The following is a 17,232-nucleotide window of genomic DNA, read 5'->3' on the forward strand; positions in this document are numbered from 1 at the left end:
AAATAGCACAGAGGCACAGTCAAATTTAAAATAGAAATCAGAACATTTTAACTTAGTCTGGCTTTACTTGACAGCAAAAAACAGAGAAAGAAATAGTCTCAGGAAATTACAGTTCTTTAAATAAGTGTGTGTGTTTATGGGAGGCAAACAGTGTGTGTGTGTGTGTGTGTGTGTGTGTGTGAGAGAGAGAGAGAGAGAGAGAGAGAGAGAATAGGAAAGAAAGGAGAAGCAGATGGACATGGGCATTTGTAGGTTCCAGAAAACCAAATGTAACACTTTTAAAAATATTATGAATGTAATCTGAAATTCAGTTGTGAAACCTGTTCTGTATCAGTGTAGCGATTGTGTACATGTTGTGGAGAGGAACATTTTTAAAGATTTAAATGGAAGACTTTATAGAACTTCATAAGGACCCTTGAAAAATCTGGACACTGAAACATAGTATAAAAGAGACACGGAGAGCTAAAAAAAAAAGAGAAGTGACAAATTTTAGGTGGGGTATGGGGGTGGGGGTCTTACTTATGCTTTGTAGACAGAAACAGTAGAATAGATAAGCAACATTACAAACAACCAAACAAGGAGTGCAAATGTCACTCTCTTAGTGCCCTGTAGCAACTGATAATGTAATAACTGCCTGATAAGGTAATAGCTTGTCATAATGTAGCTCCAATGCTTGCAAAACCCTGCAGCCCAAAAAGTATCCTGAAATTCTGTGGGGAACACTTTCATCATGTAATTCGAGTGGAAAACCGTAAACACAGGCCTGCATTAACAACACTGAATGAAATGAAGATGAAATGTAAAAATGAAATTTCAAATAATTTACTCACTGTGCTCACTGAGCTCAAATGAAAGATGATTATATTTTTCCAAATCATTAATGCATACAACGGCATAAGGTATTAATTAACACTGTTTGTTCATCAGGAATTAGCACATCATAACAACATGATTAATAGTCATCTTAAGTAAGAATGTCATTAATTAGAATGTCATTAATAATACTTAATAATTCACTTAACCAGTGTATGCCTTAATTGATCATCACTCATATATTAGTTGAAGTATTAACATATGTTTAATTAATGTAAAATGCATGTAAAAAATACACATGTTTTGTATGTGCTGGATGAGATTTAAATGGTTTACTGTTGGAGAGCTCCTTGTTACACGCAAGTTGGAGATTTTATAGCAATATTGAGGGACATGCAATACTATATTTTTGTCCCTCACCAATATCTTAATTTTGAGACTTGCAGGTTTTCTGCATAGCAACAGTGGTCATGGTAGAAATCACAGGCTATCCCATCATTGTTTTTAACTGTTTTCAACTGTATCAACTGTTCTCAGTAGTGTATAAATCCATAAATGGCATGGACATTCATCAATAACCAGTCATGAAATCAGTCAATTAATCAGCCAAACAGATCAAATATGAAGGCAGTGTAATGAAAAGGCAGCTGAAAATAAGAGGGTTATATTGCTGAGTCAGAGTAATCCCATTTCAATCAGGTAATCAGTAATCTCCAATGGTTCTTATATCCATCGATCATTTGTTAAGGCTTAGGAACATGACTTACAATCTGCTTATCCAAGAGTATCAATGATGCATTGTAAGCTGCTGGACAGAAAGCCAGGGGCTGAATACTCCATGATTAATGGATAAGACTCTCAGAGTCACTGAGAGTGGATTCATAAAACACAAAGACGTACTCTTAAGCACACCCTAGGAAAGCTGCCCTACAAAGACACACACTTTAAGACTGCAGATACTAAGTACAGTATGCACCCGAAAGAAACACATTGCTACTTTTATAGGCAAGTACACACATGCACACACAAACACACACACACACACACACACACACACACACACACACACACACACACACACACACATACACACACGGTGAGTGGGCAGATAAAAGGATGTACAACATTACCGCAAGTGCCCTCTGGGAACTAATGCATGACTCAGCCATTTACCAGTACCACACAATGAGTCAGCACATTCACTAGGAATGGGTCTGGCGCATACTGATACATCCATTTTACAACACACACTCACACACTTGCGTGCTAATTTCCAGGGCAGGGTTGGTGATGCCTCAAATTTATTGCTTTATTACAAGTCTTATTTGATATGTCACACTACTAGAAGGCTAATGGCTTTGTTGATATTACACATGTATACCAAGACACATTTTAGGTTGATTTTCATGTGTTTTAAGTCATGGTTGTCTAGAATTTACAGACTTTTTTAATTAAGTCCTGTCAGGATGGGACGTGATAGACATGCTTCATATATTACAAGCCAAAACTGGGTCATAGGGCTTTTTCTGAAAAACAAACAAACAAACAAACAAACAAACAAACAAACAAACAAAAAAAAAAACATGACAAGAGGACTGGTATGATTTAATGAGCCTGAGCCCAAGGGTTTCAGAGTACATATACTCCATTTGGGCCCCGACATGACAAAAGCACTAAGATGTTTTAATGAGTCTGAATCCCAGGGTGAAAGACTAATATGGCCTTTGGTGTCCCAGGCTGAAATTGTTTAATAACCGATCTACAGCAGCAGCAGCAGCAGCAGCAGCAGCAGCAGCAGGGAGAACAACTTGTCTTGCTTAATATATTTTCTGTAAAGGATAGGCTACATCAACTTATGGAATAAAGGCTGGAGTAGAGTTTGAGGGATCAGTTAGTGGTAAAAGATGGTTGTTAAGGCTTGTTTTTTTCTTGTTTTTAATTAAACTACATTAACTGTGTATGTTGCTGTTATGAATTTACAGTACAACATGGCATTACTGCACACCGTCTGTTTGTCGGTGTGTGACTTGTACTTTGAGTCGAGGCTCCCTTCTGACTTAATGCTTTCTCTTAACTTTGCAAATTGGATTTGAAGTTTGAAAATGTTATGATTCCATGTAATCGGTTCACATGAATTCTGCATTCAAATATTCCATAAAAGGACAGTAACAAAAATATGGGGTAGGAGTTAAGACTTGCAATGTATTTCTAGAGATCTTTTTCACAGCAACAGTTTTGACATGAAATAGCAGGTAAACACAGTTGTTACTAATGACTAGTGAATGATTAGTTCAGGTACTGTTCCACTTAGGTGTAACAGAGCCAGGGTCCTGGTGTTGTTCATGCTGGCTTACTGGAAAGGCTCTGCTCCATTTAAATGGAACAGATCCTTAATTAATGTCATCTGTAACACCTGTGTTTACTTGCTATTATGTGTCAAAGTGGCTGCTGTGAAAAATGTCTGTTGTTGTTTTTGGGTTGATGGCATTACTATCCCTTGCTCCTCTTATAGTAAGCTGCTTGAAATTGCAGTGATTGACAAAAGTTCACTTATTTTTAACTGTTTACAGCAAACTAATGATGTTTAAATGTAGTATGTATTTTAGCTTTCATATTGTATATTGAATTAACACTCCAGTAGTTTCAGATTGTTGTGGAAAGTATGCCAGTTTAGTGCCCTAATTCTCCTTTCTGAATGTGTTAGTAATACTAAATATACAGCAATTTAAGTCAAAGTGAGGTCTTTGCTTAGTGTTACTTTTGCTGTGAGTCCAGGTATATTGCAGCACACAGTGAGTCACAGCCTGTGACCCAGTTGAGCTTTGTCACTCTGCATGACCTCATTTTGACTGGAGAGTAAAACAAATCTAATGTTACTGCAGCTATTGAATCCGTGTATCAATCGTTCTTTCTATTTTCAATTGCCAATCAAAAATTTAAAAAATGAAAAAGTGACTGGTTATTTTGTTATTTGTTTTTTAAATGTAACACCAAAATCCAAAATATGCCTGTTTTTTCATAGTTCAATTTTAGGCTCAGATCAAAAATACGAAATGGAAAACGGGAATCAGGACTGAATTTGATTTTATTATTTAATTGGTCCGGTTTACGTGACCCAGAAGTTTGGTAATGAACGGTAGCTCACAGCAGATCACAGCAGCCAGGTGCATTCAGTCCCGCCCCCCTGATCACCGCCACCATGGATAGTTATTACGTGTTGTTTCGAGGACCAAAGCGTGACTCTAAAAGAAGAGGACATGACAACCGAAAAAATCAGCTGAGCTGAGCGGCACCGGACGCTCACCTGTCAGATCCGGCAGACCTGACCGGGTGGGCGCGGTACCGTCCGGTGCCGCGGCCGGTCCGCCTGATGCCGTCCGGTGCCGCGGCCGGCCCGCCTGATGCCGCGGCCGACTGGCGCCGCGGTAGGAGTAGTAACATGGAAGGGCGCAAGCCAGTAATTTCGCCTAGGGCGGCAACATAGGCAGAGCCGCCACTGTGCAATTTCACAGAAAAGGGCCGGGTTTCCCAGATCGGTTAAGAAGGTCTCCAGAGCTACTACCCATCACTGTTAAGAAGCTCAGCTGATTTTTTCGGTTGTCATGTTCTCTTCTTTTAGAGCTGCTTTGGTCCTCGAAACAACACGTAATAACTATCCATGGTGGCGGTGATCAGGGTGGCGGGACTGAATGCACCTGGCTGCTGTGATCTGCTGTGAGCTACCGCTCATTACCAAACTTCTGGGTCACGTAAACCTGACCAATTAAATAATAAAATCAAATTCAGTCCTGATTCCCGTTTTTCCATTTCGTATTTTTGATCCGAGCCTAAAATTGAACTATGAAAAAACAGGCATATTTTGGATTTTGGTGTTAGATTAAAAAACAAATAACAAAATAACCTGTCACTTTTTCATTTTTTAATTTTTGATTGGCAATTGAAAATAGAAAGAACGAATGATACACGGATTCTATTGCTTTTTTGTTTGTTTTGTATTTGTTTTTGTTTTTGTTTTTTGTTTTTTTTGTTTTCTCCCAGGCATGATGCAGCACAATCCAACACTACTTGAACTATTCAAATGACTTCTGCATCATGTAAATTATATCCCGCTGGTATTGTTTTTACTGTTTTCACTGCTTTAAAAACTGATCGTCACTCCAAGTATTATGGGGCAATTTGTAATTTATTATGTCACCAGGGGCAAATTAGATGCAAATGAGCATGTTTTCTTAACAGCAGTGCATCTCATCTTAGATCCAATTTGATACACATAATGGACACTAGGGCTGAATGATTTATCGTTTTCTGATCGACATTGCGATTTCAGATATATGTGATTGCAAAAGCTGCGTTTTTTTGCAGCACTCCTGACTGACCCAGGATCTGTTGTGTCAACTATTTTACACATACATGCCATCTCCCTACCATCCTGCCGTCATGCCCTGTCAAACTCACCAATCAGAAGCGGCATGCTACACGTGGACAGGTCACGCTAACCAATCAGAAGTGGCCATTGTCCAGGCAACAGTATACACACTCATACACACACAGTAGCAACAAGCTGGTGTCCGTAAATAATGTGTTTTGAAATGGCTTCAGCTGAACCAGAAGCGGAGTTAGGGGATTTAATCCCAAAAAAGCGGCACATCGGTCATAGGGAGTATTTCGGGTTTGAGACGTGCACCAGAAACAGGTACTGTGAAAAGCCTGTCGAGCAAAAGTTGCAACATCCAGCAGCAACACAACCAACTTGAAAAATCACCATAGGCATTTACATGATGAGTGCATGACCAAAAAGTCTGGTGAAAAGTCGAGTGAAAGTGATGCTGAAGCCCATTGTAGCAAACAGACTACAATTACAGGGTTTTTTGCTAGTGTAACTCCGTATGAAAAGAGCAGCCGCAGACACCGGGAGATAATGACTGCCGTAACACACTACATTGCCAAATACATGGTGTCTGTTAACACGGTCACCAGAGACAGATTTCAAAACCTCCTCCACACGCTGGACGGAAGATATATGATTCCCTCCCGCACCTACTTCAGCCAGGTTGCCATCCCACAGCTGTACACGGAGTGTAAGGAAAAAGTTGTAACATAGCTAAAAAATGTGGAGTGTTATCACTTATTTTACATCGTTTTTTAAATTGTTTTGTATTTTATTTAACTTTTTTAACTTAACACAATTAAGGATTTTTTGCACTACTTTTTTAAAAATAAGACAGTCAGAGATGGCTCTTTTAGTTCTTCAGTTGTAATAATTGCTGTTGGTCAAGGACTTTAAAGAATGTACACGCATGTTTCTTGGCAATAAATACATGGAAGCAATTCTTACCTTTTAGTATTCATCCTTGCATTAGAGTAAATGGCATTTAATGTTTTGATGGTACGATGTAATTTTCTGTTATGTTTTAAATTTGTTACCGCACATGGTGAATATTGCACTGAAGCTTGATTTGAAGAAATATCACGAATAAAATAAAAATTGCAATATCTGCCAGAAAAATCGCAATTAGATCTTTTCCTAAAACCTTTCACCCCTAATGGACACTATATATCAGGATGATGATGTACATATGTAACTGCCATTGTATTACTGTGTAGGCCCATACTTACAGTCTACTATATGTATCATTTCATCTATAGTTTCAGCTGGTGAATAGACTGCTGTATTGAAGCACTACGCCAAGGAGCCACATTGAAGAATACTGAAAACTGACACTTTGTTTGTGAGTGTATGTAAGTGTATGATCTCAGGTGATGATGAGCTTACAGACAACAGGCTAGTTGGCCTTAATCCCACACCAGAACACAAGTATTACCTGTGTGTACTCGTGTGTGTGTGTGTGTGTGTGTGTGTGTGTGTGTGAGAATGTCTATCTATTGTGTGTGTGCGTTGTGTGTGTGTGTGTGTGTGTGTGTGTGTGTGTGTGTGTGTGGTGTTATGAGCTTTCTCATATATAGCATGTTAAAACAAGTACGAGGTCTATTCACACGGCCACACAGACACACACACACACACACACACACACACACACACACACACACAGTGTGTGGCTAGATAAGCCTGTTAACACAGCTTTGGCTGAAACAGTGGACCTAACTGTGCTTACATTTATCTATCTAGACTCTGTGTGTCATGTGAGTGTGTGTGCGCAAACACGTGTGTGTGTGTGTGTGTGTGTGTGTGTGTGTGTTTGTTACTCTGTGCATATTTTTTCTTGTTGTGATAGCCAATACACTTGGCTAGGTATCAAAAGAAAAGGACCAGAAAGTTACAGGTTAAGTTTAGGGAATTAGTTGTTAAATTGATTGTGATTAAGAATGGATGTGTGTCAGTGTTATTTTCACACAGTTTAGAGTGATAGAAATGATAAACACTCATCTTGATTTCTCTTGTAACATACATTACACAGCATTTGTGAAGTACATTGTCAGCATAAACGTTATTTAAACATAAACGGTCCGCAGCATTCTGCATTAAATAGCTCATCAGAATTCTCCATACAGTAGTTGAGTGTTTTGTTCCAGCCCAAACTCTGTGGATCCATAATTTAAATATTAACTTTGTTGTGATTTCATGATTAGTGTTCGGGATATTCAGTAGGCTACAGTAACAGTAATGTGCCCCATTAGATCGGCAGAAATCTACTTCAGCCTTACAGTGTTGAGATCAGATGGGGCATTTCAGAAAGCAGGTTTACTGACTAATGTGACTTTGTTAACCCAGAGGTAACAGAAACCTGAGATTTTCAGCTCCAAGAAGTGAGATTAGATTAACTCTAGATCAGTCTAGGTCAGTCACCAACTTATGCTCTGTTAGCAGCTTTTCTTGTAACCTCGACTTATTCATCAGGAAACCTGTCAAGCCTGCAGCACCCGGGAGAGAGTTGTCAGACATAGTGTGCCCTTTTCTTGTTGATTCCATCCCCAGTGAATCCCTTATTATTGTTTTCAGTAACCAGTTTCTTAGTTGTATAAAGTGACAGCTCTGGTTTCTCTTGCTGGCATTTCCAAAGAGATAGAATTAATTTAACATTTGCTTCTGTGTTAAACTAGCTAATATTTTATACTTTATTTTGATGAATGTCACCTGTTATTTTGTCTCTTCTTCTTGCATATTAATATATTAATGTATATTAATCCTCACTCTCTCCTGTTTTCTCCACTCTGTCTTTCTGTTATATTGGAGAAAAAGGAGGAGAGTTGACAGTGTTCTTCTAACCCAAACCCCACCCCCACCTCCCCTTCTAGGGCAGCACTGATAGAGAGAAGGGACAGAGAGAAAATGTGTCACCAGTTTGAATATGTTCTCATATTTCAAACTGATCACAAGGTCTTTTTATGCTGGTCTAATTCAACTGAAAAGCATGTGTAATATATCAGTGGTTGAAACAAATGTTGTGTTTAATTGTTGAAACTTCTGCATTGACTCGGTCAGCAATTTTCTCCCATACAACTCAGCTCTTTTGCAGCTGCTGCTGTTACTTTTTTTCTTAGGATATGCTCTTATGCTGTATAGGATTGCATTAAAACTTCTGCTTCATCATCATCATCAACCTTTATTTGACTAGGTGAGTTAATTAAGAGCAGACTCTTATTTGCAATAACGGCCTAGGTGGGGGTAGTGGCCCCCTTGGGAGGGGTTTGGGGATTAAAATAAAATAAAATAATAAAAAAAAAAATAATAATAATAATAAAAAAAGGGATAAAACAGGGACAGAGTTAACGACAGACATATAGACATACACAGAGTAAGCAGTTGCTGTAGCCAGCACATGAAACACAGACAGGGAAGTTCATATCATGCACAACCATCAGCAGTATTACACATAACAAACATGAAGCACATAAATATTACTGATGTTAAAGACAAAGGGCCCTATCTTGTGCCACCCGCTATCCGCTGCCACTACCCGCTACCCGCAAATTGCGGATTTACGAACTTCTGCTATCCCTAAACGGTATCTTGCGCCACCCGCTACCCGCTATCCGTTATGCCGACTCCGTCATTTGCGCCTGGAGGTGTGTCCGTGGGCGTGTTTCATGCGCTATCCCTAAAGTTGCTATCTTGCGTTTTATCATAAGCCAGCAGCTGTGCTATATTTTTATTTTTAATATTTTATTTGCCCAATCTACCTTGTCAGTAAATTAGTTTACACATAGTTCCACCTCCGCCTCTTGTGTGTGTGTGGTGTGACCCGGGGATTTTACTCAATCAGTACAACCTTGTGACACGTCCACTTGGACACATGTGGCTCCACCTCCCGAATTAACTCGCCTATAATATAATATATAATATGTCTATGTATATAAAGCCAACTTGCTTTAGCCTCAGTAGAAGCCCTGAGAAAATCTACCTCCCTCTCTCCATCGCGGGTTTAGGATTTAGGATTTAGGATAGCGCAGCCTGCCCTTAAAGGCAATGGCACCTGGCACACTGATTGGTTTAACTGGCGTAACGCCCAAAACACGCCTATGCATAATATAGCGGGTAGCGGAGGTGTTTTGCGGATAGCGGGAGGTGCACAAGATAGCAACTTTTACGGGGGAACGCCTCTTCCTAAATCCTAAATCCGCAAATAGCGGGTTTAGGGAGTCTGGCGCAAGATAGGGCCCATAGTATTGCACATAACTGACTTGGAGGCATACATAAATTAATAAGGTTCGAGACACACGGTAAAAACAGACAGAGGGGTGGAAAATAACACAGTCTACCGGAACTTAAGGCACAAATGCAACAAGTGTACAAATCAAACACAGTCAACAGCTGGATTACACAAAACAGGCACAAAAACATATGAACATTTCTGAAGTTAGAGACATACAATAAACACAGACTGAGGTAGTAAGAATAATGAGCAAAGCATTATACAAGCAGCGAATTCATGAACAGAAGTATCGCCAGAAATTAGTAGCAGGCAAGAGGCAGGAGGGAGACAAATATTAGGTACTTGGGACAAAACACACACATGACAAAAACAAAAACAAAACAAAACAAAAAACAAAAATAAAAAGGATGTATATACATACATATACACACATACATATGCTTCACGAGGCATGGGATAAGACACTCTGGTTTCCTTGTTGTCAGTTGCCATGGGGAATTGTTTTATCTGCACTCCACTGCCACTGCCTTTTTAAATTCACCGTGAACACACCTCAATCAGCCTCAACCAACTCGGAGTTGATTGTCTTTGATTGTCATTGTCATTGTTAAACTGGAGGCTCAGGCTTCAGGGTTACTTCAAGATTTGTTAAACCATCTTCCTGAAATAGCTCCCTGGAGATGATTTTGGCAGCCCAACAAAGCCAAATATGCTCTTGCACCATCGTAAATCTTCCAGTAGCTCACTGTTGAGTACTATCACTGACTTTATAAAACACATAGGCATTATGTTTGGCAGATTTATTTACTCTGATCCTGTGTTTGTGTGCTTCTTTGGTAGACTTGGGTAGACTTTGTCACATCATGGTTGTGTTGAGATCTAATCCCAGATAAAGTCTTCCACCACAAAATTCTACGTCCAGTTTTAATCTTGTTCCAGTCCCCACTCTCTTTTTATTTTCCACTCTGTTATTTGAGGCACGTTGTCATCACCTTTGGAAAGACACTGTAGTGTGTGTGCTTATGTCTTTATGTGTGTATTTGTGCATGAATTTGTGTGTGTGTGTGATCATTATGTCGTGATCTGAAGCCATCTGGGTTGGCTGGCTCATTTGCATATCTGGTGTTAACACACATGAATATTCATGACACAGGTCTAAACTGTTATGAATATTCATTTTGCCTTTAGGCCATAGACGGGCGGAGTGGCTGCGATTCCATTCAGGGGAACAGAAATTACTTCAACCTTTAGTGTGGTGGACGAGAACACTTGATGATTGCCTTGGGCCCCTTGATATGCTTGGTGAGCTCCGTAAGTATTTGGATCGTAATACATTTAGTATTTTTTTCACATGGTGGCCGTATTTGATTTGCAACATACTCAGGATGGGATAAACTATGCCTAAGACAGCAAACAACATGGAAACAGAGGGAAATTCAACTGATAATTTGGAAAATAATACATAAATAAATAAGTTTTGAATATAGACCACCGAAAAATAACGGTACTCAATTTGTTCTCTAAAAGGCCTTCTAACTAAATAAGTGCTTTACTTAGTGGATAGTTCCTCATTTAGAATAAAAAGAAAAAAAAAAAAGTTTTCATCAAACCAATTGGCTGCATCAACAACTACTTTGAAAAATATTTTTTTTTAATTAAAGTTTTTGAAGCCAACTCGGCTGCTCCCTCATATTTTGGCTATGAAACTCATTCACACGTACTGCAAGTCCGTTTTATGCAGCTTTGAGAAATTATAATGTGTGTGTAGTGCCTCTGTCTAAAGTGGATGATGTGATCACCCAAAGCCAACACATACACAGACACACACACTCACCTTCTCTCTCGTGTGTGTTCGCAGACACACGCACACTCCTTGGACACACCTCAGTGTGTGCAAGGAGAAAACTTTCAAGACAACCTTATGAATAAAAACAATTGAGAAAACTTTAGGAGGCTGAGTAGCCTGAAGGATCTCTTACTGAGTGTACAATAGTTATCAGTCAAATAGATAGAAATGCAGACCACAGTGATGCTGAGGCAAGAATATCATGATGCAGCAGAGAAACGAGTCCACAGTTGGTGCAAATGACTACAGAAAACAAGGGCAGTGCCCAAGAGCTGGGACTTTGGCCAACACTAACAGAAGCTTGGGCAGCACCCATCTCAACCCATGTGCTAGTGTCTGAGAAAGAGGAGAAATAAACAGATAACCTCACACAATTTACACATGACCCACACACTCAAGCAGACATATTCAGTCACGTACACACTCATAGACTCCCAAACAGCATGCAGAGAGAGAGTCTAGACATGGAGCAACAAGGAGGGAGCTCTACACAGAATTAGCTTCCCTACTTACAAGAGGACGTTTTTCTCAGAGACGGGGACAACATTCTGCTGTTTGCTGATTTTTGGATTCTAGGAACAGTACTGTAGCCAGCATCCTGTGATGGGAGGGCGTGTGGGCATGCATAAAGGATGATGATGCTGGATAAAAATGACCCATGTAGCAATTTATACATTAATAGTGGAGTCACCACTAGCAGCAAAACTAGCAAAACTTCTGCTGCACTGCTTTCAAGGGGTTGAAACTTTCAGGCATGTTGGGACCTCTGACGACAGGCCAATCGCCAATGCAGTGCCAGTACTTTGCCATTGACAGCTGCTAAAAAATACCTATTGCCACATCACTGATTGGGTGTGGCCAGAGGTACAGCTTCCCTCAAAGTTTCAACTCCTTGAGAAGCTAGAATAGATAGAAAGTGATAAAAATTACTTGTGGTCAGTTTTCTGGCAGCAGAATTTTGTATAAATTAAAGGTTTTTAATATTACAGTTTTGTAGGCCAGAAAGAAGTTGTCTTGATGAAACAAAACTGTGTGTGACAGTTTGAGCTTCAGCTATGTTTAAATCAGGGTATGTTGTCTTTGTGGTACATTTTGGTGATCAAGTCAGGGCTGGATTGTGGATGCAGTGTTCACCAGTATTGTTGACAACACTGCATCTGCAGAGCAGTTCAGACCCCTGTCTTTTGGGGGTAATTTTCTTCTTTGTTTTTCACTTGAGTTATGGTTAGCCATGCACCAAACTGTAGGTTTCTTTCAGTTTTAGTAGGGATAAACAAGTTATTACTTTTGCTGCCATTCATCTAAATATCAGATTGGAACTGAATTATCCACACACTATATCCAAATTCATTTTAATAATAAAGTTAAACAAAAAGTTTTTGTCCTCTCAGTTGACACAAGCGCTGAGTCAGCATCAATGGCTGTGTCCATGTGGCAGAAAAGTTCAGCTTTCACTGGGTGGAAGTATTCCTGTTATGTCTGTGTTGAGTGAAAGGGTGACAAAGAAAATGGACAGTGGAGAGGTAAAGTTATGAATTTTGAGGGTAAGAAAATTCAAAATTAAAGACAACTCTGGCAGCTTTCTGTGAATTCTTTTTACCCTCCTTTCACTGACTTTAAATTTGGAGATGTAACAGAAAAGTTAAATAATGATTAGCATAATGAATTATTGTTCCCAGAAAGTAACAAGCACTGAAATTACTTGAACTGACAACACACCCTCCTGTTTTCTCGACCTTTTTTCTGTCTTTCTCTCTCTCTTTTTTTTTTTTTTTTTTTTTTTTTTTTTTTTTACAATTTCTCCACCTCTTCTCTCTGTTCTTGTCTCACTCAAGTTGACATTTGGAATATAAAGGTGTGTGTGTGTGTGTGTGTGTGTGTGTGTGTGTGTGTGTGTGTGTGTGTATTAGTATGCAGGGCGGAGGGTTTAGTGACTGAAGAGGTATAATGATCTCTCATCTTTAATAATATGCACACAGACACAGACACACACACAAACTGTGACACATACACATTTGCACACACCCTCACTCATTTGCTTTCAAAGTAAGTGTCATTATAGTGGTTGCTGTATGATAGTAACCATACATACTGTGTGTGTGTGTGTGTGTGTGTGTGTGTTTGCAAGTTTTCATTCATTGCTATGTCAGAAAGAGGTAAGGAAAGAGAGATGGGACTTTGTGTGTGCATGAGAGTTCATGTATGCCTGTGTCTGTCTTTGTGAGTGTATGCTCAAATTATGTTAATCTTGGTGCATTTAAACACACAGCAAAATAGTGAAGAATATGGGAAGAGTGTAACCTCTCTTTCCCTCTCTCTCACACACACGCAAATCCCAAGTGCTTTTAAAGAAAGCAGTGGGGAGAGAACAAAGAGCCTCCTTGAAGAATAGGCATGAATTATTCAATCTATCAGATAAGAGGAGAGGGAGAGAGAGAGAGAGACAGGCAGAAATGGAGAGTGTGTGTGGGGGTATAGAAAGAAAAAGACAGATGGATTGACAAGGACGGTAGGGCATTACATTGTGTGTATTAACAGTAACATTGACAGAGCCATTGAGACCGTCCTCAGGAGATTTTCGATAAAAGAACACAACTTTCCTTCCATCTACATGAAGAGGCGGAGTACATAACTCATGGCTTCCCTTCCAAGCCATAAATCATCAGCAGAGTAACCCTAAAAGTGTACAGGGTGTCTGAAATGTCTGGCATCACAAGAAAATCACTCTGTTTCACAGACAAAACACATGGTGTTACTTATCCACATGATGTCAGACTTTTTAGACAGCAGGGTGTCATTTCCCAGCTGCTGGAGCGACTTTACTTCCTGGGGCTACCTGAAGGAAAACGTTTCTTGTGTGATAATTCAGAGCCAGCAGTGGATCAGCAGCAGCGTCAGTGCAGCTGTCAATCCAGACATATTTTATTGAATACAAAGAAACATGGTGCTCCCTTAGTACTGTAGCAAATCTTTGTTCCTTTTTGTAGCAGATATGTGAAGAAACCTTTCTTGTATAGTCAAATTACTGTGCTACCTATGTACCAGCTGTTGATCCAGAGATGTTTTAGCAGATACCAACAAGCATGACAGTCATTTAGCACTATAGTAGTAGTATTGTACCATTGTTTATTTTTTATTTATTTATTTATTTTTACCTGCTGTCGATTCAGATGATGTGCTTTATTAGGTTCAAAGTGATTGTATTCCTTTTGTTGTATTGTAGAAGTGCATAAGTACTGACATAGTGATGTTGTATTATAGCTGGATGTTCTGGATATATTGTTCTGGATATACTGTCTCAGACCCTGTCACTCTGCCAGGGTTTATGCAGAGAAAATGTATAGGGAGATATTCCACATCCAAGAATATGCAATGGAGCAATGTAGAATGCAAAAACTCAGGTTAACAGAGTCAAACGAACAGCGGTGAGACTTCTTCTGCTCTTTAAATGATAATTTTTATTTTTATTTTTATTTATTTATTTATTTTTTTTTTTACTGTGCATCGGTGAAAATTGCTAGACAGTAATTGTCAGGTACACATTTCTGTATGGTTAGATGACTGATATCTGGAACCATCATCACATCATGCCAGTGTAAATCTTCTGAAATCATTTTACAATCATTGATTTCAAATAAACTTAAAATTGTGTCTGGATTATAAATATTGGGCAGAGTAACAGTGACTAATAGTCAAGTTACTGGTAAATATTTGGAAACAAATGTCGTGATCAACCATGCGCGCAGTTTGGCTTGGGGTGGGGGGGGGCACACTGCCCCCCCTAGTGGCCAGAGTGCAAATTGCATCTGTCAGAGTGGAAGCGACCGTCTCATCAGCTGATGGATGTTGGCAGTGTTTTTTTAAAAACTGATTTGGACTGGAAATGGAATAATTAGCTAAGGCAGGCTGCCATCGCCCAACGATCTGGATGGAATTCCATGCACAAAGCTGGAGAGGCCAAGTCCCTACAGAGAGCAATCGCTTATTTTGCTAACGTTAGCACTAACAAAGAGCAATCGCTTCTTTTGCTAACGTTAGCACTAACTTAGCTAACGTTAGCTAGTCTAGCTACTTCAGGGTACTAACGTTGTAAACTCGGTTTAGGCTAACATTACTATATTTCAGCTACCATGGATTATGGCTATACCTCCTCCCCTCGTGTTGCCCCCCCCCCCCAAGTCAGAAAGTCAAACTGCACCTATGTAATCAACATTTTATAGCATTTAGCCCCATTGAAAGCTTCATATGCTATTTAGTTTGGCAAGTGCTCAGCACTGCCTTTGATGTCCTAAAGACTGCATTGCACTCTTTGTGTAGTTCAGGCAAGACGCAGTTAAATATCTGAGCACACCATAGAACCTGAACTATCAGAAAACCTATCCTTTACCTCTTACTAACAGCCATAATTTTCAACAGTGGGGGAAAAAACAGCAACAACAACAACAGCATACAAGTGCAGTACACTAACAATAAGACAGCTAACGTTACATTACCTAATCTATCTGGGACAGAAGGATACATTATGACATTATGAAGGATAATGGGGCAGCAGAAAACAAGGCAGTGTTCTTAATACTTCAAGTGGATGATGGAGGTCTCTTGCCTTGTAAACCAGGAATCTCCATTTCAGAACCATGGACAGCGATGGTTGTGCCAAGAAACAAGTTACTCTGTATGCACTGTATTCCAGCTAAAGCATTACTGTGGAAGTTTTGCAGCAGGGGTATTACAGTGCTGTGGTCACAGCTATTGATGCAGATGCACTTTAACTGATGCAAACAAACATGATACCCTTTTTATGATGTAAAGTAGTGTAATAGTAGTGGGACAGATATAGTACCATAGCACTGATGATTGGCTTTGGCCTCTTAAAATACATGGTACTCTCTTGCAGCAGTCAAAATTTGACAGGTATTTTGTGTTAAAATGTGTCTGGAAGTTGGTGTTGGTCATGTTGAGTGAGTGATTTCTCTGTAATTCCTGATTATTTGGACATGCTGTTCTGTCAGCTTTTGTTGGTAAAGGCTAGGGACATAACAAGAGAAAGAGGAGCTAAAGAGAGAGCTTAAGAAAAGAGAGAAAGAACAACAGGAGAAGCTTTGGAATTTCATCCTTTATTCAACAGCAGAGATCAGAATGGAGAGAAGAAGCAGTAACAGAGCTCTGAAAAGGAAAAGAAAGAAAACACCAGAGCGATTGCAGAGGGAGATTGGATTTCATAATTTATTCAAGAGGCAGGGAGAAAGAGAGAGACTGAGGGAAGTAAAGAGAGCGAGTAACAGAGAAAAGGGCCTAAGAGGCTTTAAAAGACCCTGTAGGAAGTTTAATATCAGATTTCCCAGTCATCTTTCTCCATTTTATCCCTTTAGCCATTGGCTCCACAGCTGGCAGCCAGTCACTTGGGAAGACAGCCTGACTAGAATGAGGTGATTTACATTTACTCTTGCCATTTTTGTCCCCCAATTCAATTAAACTTCATTCTTGCTGAAGGGACACAAAATGGCCATCACAGAAAGGAAATGTGGCATCAAGTAAATGAAACAGTTTACTTGTTGTGAAGCAATGAATGATGCATGAGGGAGTGTCATATGAGGCGATCAACTTGGCTTCATCTCAAAGCCATGAATGAGCTGTTAAAGGGCGCTTCCTCCAGGGTGCTCCTTTTCCCAGAAGACTTTTAATTGTTTTACTCTTTACAACATCAAGAACCAAAATTTTTGTCATTCAATCAGGGATAGAGACTTCAGTCTTTTATACCTGCTATCAAACTTCATCACTATGCATTAAAAATAATTTTCTCTAATGATAGGCTTCCTGTCCTTTATTGAGCAGTTTGTAATTATGAAAAGGAGGCACAGTGAAGCTCTAACCATTAATTTATTCAAAGCCACTACTTTCTTCCATGTTCACAATAGTGTGCATGAATGATTGTTATTATTTAAACTCTGAGACCCACGGGCT

At 39.5% G+C, this 17,232-nt stretch overlaps 1 protein-coding gene across 2 annotated transcripts in view; it reads left to right on the forward strand.

Moving 5' to 3' along the window:
• Window positions 1-10,639: 10,639 nt before the first annotated feature.
• lrfn5a (leucine rich repeat and fibronectin type III domain containing 5a) overlaps window positions 10,640-17,232 on the forward strand; it is a 112,989-nt gene continuing 106,396 nt past the window's right edge. Inside the window, exon 1 of one of the 2 annotated variants that reach the window (XM_030045184.1) lies at window positions 10,640-10,736. The gene's annotated coding sequence lies outside the window, so the exon portion shown is untranslated. The remainder of the gene's footprint in view (window positions 10,737-17,232) is intronic. The other variant, XM_030045186.1, reaches the window with a different exon arrangement.

Source organism: Myripristis murdjan, chromosome 22 (genome assembly GCF_902150065.1).
Source record: "Myripristis murdjan chromosome 22, fMyrMur1.1, whole genome shotgun sequence".
Classification (NCBI taxonomy): Eukaryota; Metazoa; Chordata; class Actinopteri; order Holocentriformes; family Holocentridae; genus Myripristis; species Myripristis murdjan.